The sequence below is a fragment of the Staurois parvus genome, unplaced genomic scaffold, assembly GCF_062004578.1.
Source record: "Staurois parvus isolate SC_StPar_1 unplaced genomic scaffold, SC_StPar_1.0 ptg000629l, whole genome shotgun sequence".
NCBI lineage: Eukaryota > Metazoa > Chordata > Amphibia > Anura > Ranidae > Staurois > Staurois parvus.
The window spans coordinates 1,131,930-1,144,454 of NW_028318425.1; the positions used below are offsets into that span (position 1 = coordinate 1,131,930).

The following is a 12,525-nucleotide window of genomic DNA, read 5'->3' on the forward strand; positions in this document are numbered from 1 at the left end:
CTGGTTCTCTTGTATTTATTGATGATGTGACTGCTGACAAAAGCAGCAGGATGAATTCTGAAGTGTTTCGGGCAATATTATCTGCTCATATTCAGCCAAATGGTTCAGAACTCATTGGACGCCGCTTCACAGTGCAGGTGGACAATGACCCAAAGCATACTGCAAAAGCAACCAAAGAGTTTTTTAAGGGAAAGAAGTGGAATGTTATGCAATGGCCAATCAATCACCTGACCTGAATCCGACTGAGCATGCATTTCACTTGCTGAAGACAAAACTGAAGGGAAAATGCCCCAAGAACAAGCAGGAACTGAAGACAGTTGAAGTAGAGGCCTGGCAGAGCATCACCAGGGATGAAACCCAGCGTGTGGTGATGTCTATGCATTGCAGACTTCAGGCTGTAATTGACTGCAAAGGATTTGCAACCAAGTATTAAAAGTGAAAGTTTGATTTATGATTATTATTCTGTCCCATTACTTTTGGTCCCTTAACAAGTGGGAGGCACATATGCAAACTGTTGTAATTCCTACACCGTTCACTTGATTTGGATGTAAATACCCTCAAATTAAAGCTGACAGTCTGCAGTTAAAGCACATCTTGAATGTTTCATTTCAAATCCATTGTGGTGGTGTATAGAGCCAAAAATGTTAGAATTGTGTCGATGTCCCAATATTTATGGACCTGACTGTATATCAATAAAATTGCCAAATTTGTTCAATGTCATCTTGGGTGCAAATTTAAGACCCTTATTTAAAAGGTTGACATCCCCAGTGACACTAATACAGTGATCAGTACTAAAAAAAAGCACTGACACTGTACTAATTGCACTGGGCAGGAAGGGGTTAACATTAGGGGCAATCAAAGGGTTGACTGTGCGCTGGGTGTGCTTTACTATGGGGCCATGTGTTTGTGCTTCACTGTAATGCACAGCCATCCAAAGCAGTGTGCACAAGCTGACAGGGGAGAGAACTGTTTTGTTTACAAACAGTTCTCCTCCCTGTCGGAGATGGTCGGCAATCACCGGACGCCGGCGAGCAATCGCAAACGGTGGCGTGACTGTGGGGGCGCATGCGCCCCCTACCCAGAATTGCAAAATCATGTATATATACGGGATTTTGCACACCTGTGTCGCCCTATAGCAGTATATCTGCTATAGGGCAGATGGGAAGCTCTTAAACCAAGATCAGTTTGCTCTGCTGTTACACAAGCTGGCAACAGCTTGCAAACAAAGGAACCAAAACCAGAAGTGACAAAATCCTCTTCCCTTCCAGTTTCTGACATCACAGAGTGGGAGGAACAAGATTAATTCCTCTCACTGTGTTTAGAGAAGCTGACACCACCGGTGGCATCCTTACCAAGCTTCCTGATTGCTTGGGAGAGCCTGATAAAGGAGGTGGCGTAAGAGGGGACCCCCTTCCACCGTCTGTAAAATTAATCCAGCAGCTGTTTTGCCACTAGAATTACTTTTACATTGTAGAGAATAACCTGTATTAAAGACAATACCAGGATCATGTCTGCCTAAACAGGCCCTAGTATATGTATGTACTGTATGTATGAAGTTAGGACCCTTGGAGAGCAAGCTCCTTGAGGGCAGGGAGTGATGTGAATGAGAGCTGCTTGACCCCCATAGGGAAAGGGAGCCTCAACTGATGTGGGCATGGCTTGAAACCGGGCAAACTGTGTAAATTGGCCAAAGTCTATTGGTCAAATGACTTGAGGTGACTGGGTGAAGCCTGAACTCATTTATAATGTTGTTCTGGGGTAAAATCTTTACATTTGAAGAACTGTGTTATGGAGGAGTTGCCCCCCCCCCCTCCCGGACGATTTATTGTTGGTGTGTCACAGCTTATTCAGCAGATTTAGGACCTTGTCAGCAAAAAAGTTGCCATAATGGGCTATGCCCTTGATTGGAATGTTGGAATTAGTCTAATGCAGGGGTGTCAAACTGGCGGCCCTCCAGCTGTTGCAAAACTACAAGTCCCATCATACCTCTGCCTTTGGGAGTCATGCTTGTAACTGTCAATCTTGCAGTGCTTCATGGGACTTGTAGCTTGGCAACAGCTGGAGGAACGCCAGTTTGACACCTGTGGTCTAATGTCTGTCCAGCACTTATGGTAAGGTCGGGCCCCTTTAGACTTGTTTAACTTAATGTTAAAATGCGCTCACAGTACAACTGGCATTGGTTAAAATGGTTATTTTGCATTCATCCATGTCTGAATTTAAATAAAGCTGTGGCCTTGCCCTTTTTTCCAACTAAATTGTTCTACATGTGTTTTTCTTAGATGGGGGCAAGGTTAAAGTAATATCACTTGGGATTCAGGCATATGCTCATCAACAGTCATGAATAATAAATATGTAAAGCGCTGCGTAATTTGACAACGCTATGTAAGTACCTGTAATAAATAAATCATGGCTGTAACTGCAGCCATGATCCTAGCATAACCACCTCAATACCAGGCCATATATGTATATACGGCAGTATTGAGGTGGTTAAAAAATTTTATTTTAGCCGTTACAATCGTCTTCAGATTATATAAACTTGAAATGTAAAGCTCAAAGCATAGCACACAAAATGCCCATCCCAAAGTCAATGTGCTTGTTGGCTGACTTCCTAGCACTAGTCTTTTGGATGTAGGCAGATTTTGCTGGATCCATCAGTACTTCAACCAGCCCCACCCACTACAGTTCACCCAAGTTGAATGACTAGTATGAACACATTCCCCGTGTCTCCACGTGGGTAATATGTGTTGACAGAAAACATCTAACATCTCTGTTAGCCCAGATTCACACTATTGTGTTGCATTACTACCCACAGGATACTTGAATAGGATACCAAATGAACCAAAATGCACCAAAAATGTTGAATGCACTATTTTTTTCTTGTAACACAGAACACCACAATGCCATGTAGTATGTTACCTTGTGTTGTGAGGTGCTGCAGTGTAGCTGCACTGATAAGGTATGAGTATAAATATTGGAGGTCTAACAATGAAAGTTCTTGTAAACATATATACTTTCCTTTTTCTAAGCGCTTTTAATGCACTTTGCCCTATCGGCCTTCTTAGGAAATGTGCTTTGAAGTTTGTGCCTGTCACATAAGCATCTACGAGATGAATTAGCCGCCTATTTTCCTGATTCAAGTTTAAGAAAAGCATCTTGTTGTCAAACCATTTTGAACCAGCAACTGTCATGGCGGATGACCACAAGTCTCTATTTTGGACTTGCCACATGATGTTAACACCCATTTAACTCTGAGCTTGTTGTTAAGCATATAAGGATCAAATTGGACTAAAACTATACGATTACGCCTGAACTTTATATGACACACCTGGACCTTATACAATCACGCCAGCACTTTATACGATCATGCCTGGACTTTATACGACACACCTGGACTTTATATGATACGCCTGGACTTTATACGATCATGCCAGGACTTTATACGATCACGCCAGGACTTTATACGATTACGCTTGGACTTTAAACGACACCCCTGGACTTTATATGACATACCTGGAATTTATACGACAAGCCTGGACTTTATACGACATGACTGGACTTTATACAATTACACCTGAACTTTATACAATCACGCCTGGACTTCATACGACATGCCTGGACTTTATATGACACACCTGGACTTTATACGATCATGCCAGGACTTTATACGATCACGCCAGGACTTTATACGATTACGCTTGGACTTTAAACGACACCCCTGGACTTTATATGACATACCTGGAATTTATACGACAAGCCTGGACTTTATACGACACGCCTGGACTTTATACAATTACACCTGGACCTTATACGATCACGCCTAGACTTTATACGACACGCCTGGACTTTATATGACACGCCTGGACTTTATACGATTATGCCTGGACTTTATACGATCATGCCTGGATTTTATACAACACGACTCGACTTTTTACGACACGCCAGGACTTTATACGATCATGCCTGGAAATTATACGACACTCCTGGACTTTATACGATCATGCCTGGACTTCAAACGACATGCCTGGACTTTATATGACACACCTGGACTTTATACGATCATGCCAGGACTTTATACGATCACGCCAGGACTTTATACGATTACGCTTGGACTTTAAACGACACCCCTGGACTTTATATGACATGCCTGGAATTTATACGACAAGCCTGGACTTCATACGACACGCCTGGACTTTATACAATTACACCTGGACCTTATACGATCACGCCTAGACTTTATACGACACGCCTGGACTTTATACGACACGCCTGGACTTTATATGACACGCCTGGACTTTATACGATTATGCCTGGACTTTATACGAGCATGCCTGGACTTTATACGATCATGCCTGGATTTTATACAACACGCCTCGACTTTATACGACACGCCAGGACTTTATACGATCATGCCTGGAAATTATACGACACTCCTGGACTTTATACGATCACGCCTGGACTTTATACGACATGCCTGGACTTTATACGACACGCCTGGACTTTATACGATCACGCCTGGACTTTATTCGATCATACCTGGAAATTATACGACACTCCTGGACTTTATACGATCACGCCTGGACTTTATACGACATGCCTGGACTTTATACGACACGCCTGGACTTTATACGATCACGCCTGGACTTTATACGATCATGCCTGGAAATTATACGACACTCCTGGACTTTATACGATCACGCCTGGACTTTATACGACATGCCTGGACTTTATATGACACGCCTGGACTTTATACGATTATGCCTGGACTTTATACGATCATGCCTGGATTTTATACAACACGCCTCGACTTTTTACGACACGCCAGGACTTTATACGATCATGCCTGGAAATTATACGACACTCCTGGACTTTATACGATCATGCCTGGACTTCAAACGACATGCCTGGACTTTATATGACACACCTGGACTTTATACGATCATGCCAGGACTTTATATGATCACGCCAGGACTTTATACGATTACGCTTGGACTTTAAACGACACCCCTGGACTTAATATGACCTGCCTGGAATTTATACGACAAGCCTGGACTTTATACGACACGCCTGGACTTTATACAATTACATCTGGACCTTATACGATCACGCCTAGACTTTATACGACACGCCTGGACTTTATACGACACGCCTGGACTTTATATGACACGCCTGGACTTTATACGATTACGCCTGGACTTTATACGAGCATGCCTGGACTTTATACGATCATGCCTGGATTTTATACAACACGCCTCGACTTTATACGACACGCCAGGACTTTATACGATCATGCCTGGAAATTATACGACACTCCTGGACTTTATACGATCACGCCTGGACTTTATACGACATGCCTGGACTTTATACGATCACGCCTGGACTTTATACGATCACGCCTGGACTTTATACGATCACGCCTGGACTTTATATGACACGACTGGACTTTATAAGAACACGCCTGGACTTTATATGATACGCATGGACTTTATACAACACACCTGGACTTTATGATTATATATAGAGATGAGCGAATCGAACATGACGAAGTGGAATTCGTTCCGAAGATTTGGAAAAATTCTATTCGCGACGAATCCGAAGATTAGCAAACTTCGGATGCACGAATCGAATTTTCCCAAAAATGGCGGCGACATGTGTGGCGACGGAGAAAATGGACAGAGAAGATGGGGCGGGGATCTCTGGGAAGGCGCGCAGACAAGGCGCGCTGACCCATAATGCATTCATGACATGTGATCGCATTAGCCAATTCCATTGCTGCTGCCTCCACCGCCACCCTGCGCCATGTGCCTCTGTCGTCTGCTCACGCTGCTGACGGCTTCCGCTTTTTAACCGAGGCCTGTGTTTGGCTTCCGAATACTGCTGCATCCACCGCCACCCTGCGCCATGTGTCTCTGTCGTCTGCTCACGCTGCTGACGGCTTCCGCTTTTTAACCTAGGCCTGTGTATGGCTTCAGAATAATGCTGCATCCACCGCCACCCTGCGTCATGTGCCTCTGTCGTCTGCTCACGCTGCTGACGGCTTCCGCTTTTTAACCTAGGCCTGTGTATGGCTTCAGAATAATGCTGCCTACACCGCCACCCTGCGCCATGTGCCTCTGTTGTCTGCTCACGCTGCTGCCAGGTCCATACTGATTCATGGCCCCCTGTACCGGCTCCTCATGAACGTGGTTCAGCGGGTTTGCATCACTTAACGGCAAATCGTTGACAAACGCTGGGACGTTCAGTGTTGTGCGCATTAAGCCAGACACCAAAGGGCAGCACAGACCTGTTATTACTCGCTCAAGCATGGCTGAACAAAACCAGTCTCTACCACAAATTGGACCCAGACCTGCCCAGGGTCTCGTAAGTAGATTGCACGGAGGAGTAGAGTTCGTTATTGGAATTAACTGTGAGGGACTTTTAAACCTAGGCCTGTGTATGGCCTTCAATTGAAGCTGCTTCTGCTCCGCCACTCTGCCATTGGACTCTTGATAGTCGTCTCCCCACGCTGCTGCTGGGGGGACTTTTTAACATAGGCCTCTGTATGGCCTTCAATTTTAGCTGCTTACACTCCGCCACTCTGCCATGGGCCCCTGTACCGCCTCCTCATGCTGCTGCCAGGCCCGTAATCTGCCATGGGCCCCCGTACCGACTCCTCATGCTGCTGCCAGGCCCGTAATCTGTCATGGGCCCCTGTACCGCCTCCTCATGCTGCTGCCAGGTCCAGAGTGTGTCATGGGTCCCTGTACGGCCTCCCATTGCTGCTGTCTCCATCGCCACACTCTGCCATGTGCCACTTTCAGGTCTCCTCACACTGCTGGTGGGTTCCATTTTGTCATAGGGTGCTGTATGGCCTCCCATTGCTGCTGCCTCCACCGCCACACTGTGGCTCCACACTCTGGTTTTGGCCCCATGACTGCCCAAATGAGTGAAGTGTGCGGTGATTCTAAGATCGACGGCACTCATCTGCATGTCATACTGACTGACAGTATTATTTCTCTTCCCCAGCAGACTCCAAGGGCATTTAAATTAAAGGTACAGTGTTCTGCACTAATATAAAGGCTCTCTGAAGCCTAGAAACACCCTTTTTATAAGTTAAATTCGCAGCGAATATATTCGGCTCGAAGCGAATTTATTCGGCGAATTCGGCGAATCAGCCGAACCGAATTTTTTAATAATTCGCTCATCTCTAATTATATATACAGTTGTGTTAAAAATAATAGCAGTGTGTTGAAAAAAGTGAATAAAGCTCAAAATCCTTCTAATAGCTTTTATTTCCATTGGGAACACTACACATTCTATTCCAAATCAAAACATGAAGAAAAATAGATCAAATTTGTGTTGTTCCTCTAAAAAAATTGATGAAAAGTGAATATTAGACTGTTCAAAAAAATAGCAGTGTTTGTATTCTTCTTTACAAACTCAAACATTCACTATATAAACTGAAAAATGTTTGAAGATTTTGCTTTCCTTCGAATCACTTAATGAATATTTCGTTGTATAAGCACTGTTTCTGAGAACTGCTGTACATCTGTGTTGCATGGAGTCAACCAACTTCTGGCACCTGTGAACAGGTATTCCAGCCCAGGATGATTGGACTACATTCCACAGTTCTTCTCCATTTCTTGGTTTTGCCTCAGAAACGGCATTTTTGATGTCACCCCAAAAGTTTTCTATTGGATTAAGATCCGAGGATTGGGCTGGCCAATCCATAACGTCAATCTTGTTGGTCTGGAACCAAGATATTGCACTTTTACTGGTGTATTTGGGATCATTGTCTTGTTGGAACACCCATTTCAAGGGCATTTCCTCTTCAGCATAAGGCAGCATGACCTCTTCAAGTATTCAAACTGATCCATGATCCCTGCTATGCGATAAATAGGCCCAACACCATAGTATGAGAAACATCCCCATATCATGATGCTTGCACAACCATGCTTCACTGTCTTCACAGTGTACTGTGACTTGAATTCAGTGTTTGGGGGTCGTCTGACAAACTGTCTCCGGCCACTAGACCCAAAAAGAACAATCATACTTTCATCAGTCCACAAAATGTTGGCCATTTCTCTTTAGGCCAGTCAATGTGCTCTTTGGCAAATTGTAACCTCTTCAGCACATGTCTTTTTTTCAACAGTGGGACTTTGCGGGGGCTTCTTGCAGATAGCTTGGCTTCACATAGGCGTCTTCTAATTGTAACAGTACTCACAGGTAACTTTACACCTTCTTTGATCTTCCTGGAGCTGATTGTTGGCTGAGTCCTTGCCATTTTGGCTATTCTTCTATCCATTCGAATGGTAGTTTTTCGCTTTCTTCCACGTCTTTCAGGTTTTGGATGCCATTTTAAAGCATTTGCGATCATTTTACCTGAGCAGCCTATCATTTTCTGCACTTCTTTATATGTTTTCCCCTCTCCAATCAACTTTTTAATCAAGGTACGCTGTTCTTCTGAACAATGTCTGGAACAACCCATTTTCCTCAGAATTTCAGAGAGAAATACACTGTAATCAGCATGTACAACATTTGCTGCCTTCCTTCCTTAAATAAGGGCAATAATTTCCACCTGTTTTTCAAAGAATGAATGACCTCACTAATAGAACTCCACACTGCTATTATTTTGAACATGCCCCTTTCAATTAGTGATTCAATTACACAGAATCAGCAGCATGCATGTCATGACTGTTGGGTCTGTTGGATTTCTATTACTCTACTACACCTGCTAGTAAATTATTTGCCATGTAGAAATATCATTTCTACAAAAAACAGTTATTGATCAGGTTTTGTGTTGTCTGACTGCTATTATATTGAACACAACTGTATATGGGGCCATGTGTGCCGCGTTTTGCGCGGGCACGAGAGCCCATTCATTTGAATGGACTCCCATGCCCCATGACACGCAGGGAAGAAATCCCTGCACTTCTGCTGAAAACGCAGCCTGCACGGAAACCTCGGTTCCCAGTACGGTTGCACTTTCCAGTGCGGGTGGCGTGCCATTAGAACTAATGTCACCCGCCTATGGGTCCGTATTCCTCTGTACGGGTGGTGCAGCTGCACAGATTTTCGCACCACCCGCCCATATGTGAATCTAGCCTAAAGTTCTATATAGGAGAATCAGGACTTCCTTCCTCTTGCTGGTGACCACGTCTAGCCAGTGGTGTATTTAAGTGTTGTGCTACTCTAGACAACGCGAAAATTGCCCCCCCCCTTCCGCCAAAAGAGCCTGGCACCGACCAACTCCACCCCACCTCCATCTACAACCCAACCTCCCCCCAGCCGAGAGATCCTTTCGCCAACACATATCAAAAGCCACACACACCCCCCAGCCAAGAGAGCCTTCCGCTGACATCACCCCCCATATACTTGCCACCACCCCCTCTACCCCGGCAAGAAAGAGAAAGACACTCACCTTCAGAGCTCCGGACATCCCTGGGAATGCATGTCAGTCTCTGCATACACTGTCAAGCAGCCTGTAGCCTCTCTCTGATCCCACCTGGCTGATCCCCATGCAGCATGTGTCCCTTCTTCCAGGGGCTGGCACTGCCCCCCTGAAAAATGCCGCCCTAGGCAAATGCCTTGTTTTCCTCATGGTAAATACTCCCCTGCCTCTAGTGATGCATCCTAGAATTCTATTCACTTTCCCCGCTGTCTGGTCACACTGTTTGCTCATTTTTCCAGTGTGTCTGTACTGTAAATAAAAATGTGTTTAACTGCATCTGGTGTAAACGACTGTGACCTTCCAAGTCTTCGTACACTTGGCTGCCCTGTATTTCCAGTAGAACACCAGTAATACTGTACCAGATTGCTCCTGTGTTCCCAGTGCTGCCAGCGACTTTTCCTGCTGCTTCTGTGTTCCCAGTGCTACAGCAAACTTTCCTCAATGCACCTGTCATTCCAACATCCCAGTGCTGCAAGAGACTCATAGTGCTGATGAAACCAAAATAGATCCGGATGCCTGCACTCCTGATATCCAATGACAAGCCATCTTTATTTCATGTAATCATATGTAAAAGCAAACCATAGTGGGAGGAAGAGAGACATGGCTGATGCGTTTCACGCTGTGCTTAGCTCATACTCATATGCAGGGCTTTTTTTTCAGCCAGAACGTGGAGGAACACAGTTCCAGCACCTCCAGCATTGAATGTATATAATGGCAAGGGGTGCTGTGGTGTGCTGGAAAGTCTATTAATGCTGGCTTCTGGAGGATCTATTGTCATTGGAGAGGATCTATTGTTTCTGGGGAGGTCTCCTGTTGCTGGTGGGGGACCTATTGTTGCAGGAAGGGATCTACTGTTGAGGAAGGGGTCTTGAGGTGACTGCTGGAGAGCCTATTGATGTGGGCTGTTGGGATATATGTTGTTGCTGCTGGGGATCTATTATTGCTGGGGGGAATCTGTTGTTTCTGGGATGGTGTTTTGTTGCCGGAGTCCATTGTTGCTGGGGGATCTATTGCTGCTAGCTGTGGGGAATTTATTTTATTGCTTTTCTTGTTATCATTAACTAATTACATACAAATTACTTAGCACCACTAAATGATACTTGGCCGTGTATTCGCTATAAGGTGCGGTACTGGGAGATGGGTAGGGGGTGGAACCAGGGGACTGTGCTCAGAGATGGGTAGGGGGGTGGAGACAAAAAGTGATTCAGAAAAGGGGAGTTCCTGCACCTATTTTCTGAGAAAAAAAAGCCCTGCTCGTATGAACCATGCAGCAGTCTGGATCTTTTTTGCTTTCATCTGAAACAGGTACGTGCTGGGCTAGCACCTTCCTAAAGCCAAGTGATTGAGTCCTCTGGTGTGGGCCGACCTGAAGCAGCAGGTTGTTTAGAAACATACTGCTCTTGTGTTTTCATTGTTCCTGGGTGCAAATCATCTGTATCCTGCACGGGTGTGCCCAAGCGCTGCAACCTGGCAACCATTTTGCAACAAAATCCAGGTTCTCCTTAAGCTGTCCATACATTATACAATTTCCTTTAGGTTTACCTTCAACTATATAGTGCAAGGGCATGCCTGCTTGCATACAAATTTAAAATGTTTAGGTTTGACATCATATTATATGGTTTTGGTAAATCTAAAAGAAAATTGGACAATGTATGGCCAGCCTTAGTCTACAAGAGTGTTTCTCAACTTATTTTTTTTGTTTAGTCACTGCACATTTTAAAAGTATGTAAAATCTCAAGGCACTCCAGTCTAAAATGGGTTTCCTCCATCACATTAGAAGCTCACCTTCACATCAGAGTACCCCCATTTTAAGTAATCATACCCCCCTTCACATTAAAGATCTCAGCCCCCTTATAAATCAGAGTCCTCATCCCCACCCTTCAAGTGAGACTCCCCAGCCACCTATTTTCACATCAGAGCCCTTGGTCGCCCATCTGCTCCATCGGAACACATGCCACTGTGCAACACAACTCTGAACCCCGGATGAGCCCAGAAGGCATCATGATTGAAAAACGCTGGGCTACACCTTGTTGTTTATAGGACCCTAGAGCTTCCACTTCCAGTGAACAGGGACTCCAGTACATGACAGAAATGCAGACAGTATTCCAACACACTACTGCTTCTTTACAACATTTTTGCAGATTGTAACTAGCGCATACATACGGTACATGCTGCACACCCCCCACATGATAAAAAAACTCCTACTACTCCAAGCCCTGCTCAAATTGTACGGCTCCACTGTGAAATTAAGTTTCTGGATTCGGTCAGAAGTCTCTTACTGTTTTTAATAAATTAGCTTTGATTAAAAAAAAAAAATGTCAGCAACAAAGACATTTAACTAGCCATGCAACCCAAGCCTAAGAATCACTGCACGCACCTGTGGTGGGGCAAAGGTACCGAACCCGATCATCGGTATCTTGTGCCCATCATTCAGGGCCACACAGGAGTCTGATTTCAGGGGCATTGTCTGCTCTCTATCTTCAACAATGACTTCTTTGCTAAGTATGCAACTGACTTTATTCCGTTTCTAACCAATCCTATGGGCGTACCTGTGATCCTGTAATTTGGGACTGTACCAACTCACTTTCTAATTCATTAACCACTTCAAGTCCGGACACTTTCATCCCCTTCCACTCGAGGCCATTTTTCAGTTTTCTGAGCTATCACATTTTGAATGATAGTTATGCGACACTGTACACTAATGAATTTTATATATATATATATATTTTTTTTTTTTTTTTTTTTAACAGAGCTTTCTTTTGGTGGTATTTGATAATCACTGGGCTTTTTATTTTTTGCTACATTAAGGAAAAAAGACCAGAAGTTTTGGAAAAAAATGTTCTTAGTTTTTGTTATAAACGTTTGCAAATAAATATTCTTTCTTCAGAAATTTAGGCCAAATGTATTTTGCTACCTTTCTTGGTAAACAATAACCCAAATCAGTGTATATTATTTAGTTTGTGTGAAAGTTATAGAGTCTACAAACTATGGTACATACAGGGCTTTTTTTCTGGCGGAATATGATGGAATGGCATTCCGGCACCCCTCGTTAAAGACAGTGAGTGTGAAGAACTTTCTTTTTTAGAGCTTAGTTTAGT

General features: G+C 44.2%; 1 pseudogene across 1 annotated transcript in view; it reads right to left on the bottom strand.

Annotated features, from left to right (window-relative positions):
• The window catches only part of LOC149449346 (aldo-keto reductase family 1 member C1-like), a 68,538-nt pseudogene extending 56,597 nt beyond the window's left edge, over positions 1-11,941 (bottom strand). The window contains exon 1 of the transcript XR_016315421.1: positions 11,805-11,941. The product of XR_016315421.1 is annotated as an aldo-keto reductase family 1 member C1-like (transcript). The remainder of the gene's footprint in view (positions 1-11,804) is intronic.
• Positions 11,942-12,525: the final 584 nt, after the last annotated feature.